Raw genomic sequence first — 1,237 nt, forward strand, 5'->3', positions numbered from 1 at the left:
TTTTAACAGTCCGGATATTTCAGGGCCCAGATTGTGTGATATGTTAGGGTTAGAGAGCATATCTAGATATGTGTTCTGATGTGAAATGGGAAATACTATGAAACAAAATAAAATCATGAACTTCCTTTTTTTTTCCATTAACTGTTGAATGTTTAAGAGAAATTAAAATAAGTAGAAGTCATTGAAATTACATGAAATGTGGGCTTCCTCCTATGACTTAAAAATGATATTTTACATTGATGAAGTCATATTTAGAAGTTTAACTGATATAGGATAGGTAAAATCAATAAAAAATACAATATAATAGTGCATAATTCCAAAGTGTAAATCAAATATCAGAAGTTTCAATACAGGCACTGAAGGCACTGAAGGCACTTCAGAAACAACATATTTATCTTGGTGAATTTTCTTTTCTATGGAAGACACTGGAAAAGCTTTGCTTCATTTGTTTCAATATCCTAGAAATGCAGATCTGTGAGTGAAATCCAAAGAAACTGTTCTGAAGCAAAAAGAAAATACTTCAAATAATTTCTTGCACCAATAATAATTTCCAAAGAAAAACAAATTTTCCAGAATTGCTGCTATGTTTATTTCATACATATTACTTTTAGAAAGTTACTAATATGTTTAATGTGGCATGGAACAGAGAAAAGATAGTATGGAAACACATAAATAATGTACAGCTAAATATCTTCAATCTTTCAACTATTTGTACAAGGTCAGTACCATTACATTTCTCACAAAAATACTTAAAAAAAAAAGTTTTTGCAGTGGTGTAGATTTGCAGAATACATAGTTATCTAATGTAGATATCTCTTCATGATTTTATGTTTTTCAGTTAAGAGTTCAGCCTTTTATGCATCTGTTGGGTAATACAGATCCATATTTGTAAAACTTTGATTGCCATTTGACTCTAGCTCTACTGGTTGTATGAATCCTTCTTTGCTTTCTGGCTTAAAGCTTGCTTTCAGAGGTATTTCTTGTGATAAATAGATGAGAGATGGGTGTTGCTGTGTGGCAATCAACATCACCTGCGGACAATTTTACATCTGAAAGCATTTCTTTGGAGCTGTTTGCCTTTGAAAGAGATTGCTCAGGACTGTTTACTGGCGGAAGATCTTGCCTGTGACCAAATAACTCCTGTTTGCTATGGGGAATGATACCATTGTATCCTGCTCCCTCTTATCTGCTGGCAAGGCCAGGAAGATAGGAACAAAGGAGTTTCTGCTGAGATCCC

Source organism: Meleagris gallopavo, chromosome Z (genome assembly GCF_000146605.3).
Source record: "Meleagris gallopavo isolate NT-WF06-2002-E0010 breed Aviagen turkey brand Nicholas breeding stock chromosome Z, Turkey_5.1, whole genome shotgun sequence".
NCBI lineage: Eukaryota > Metazoa > Chordata > Aves > Galliformes > Phasianidae > Meleagris > Meleagris gallopavo.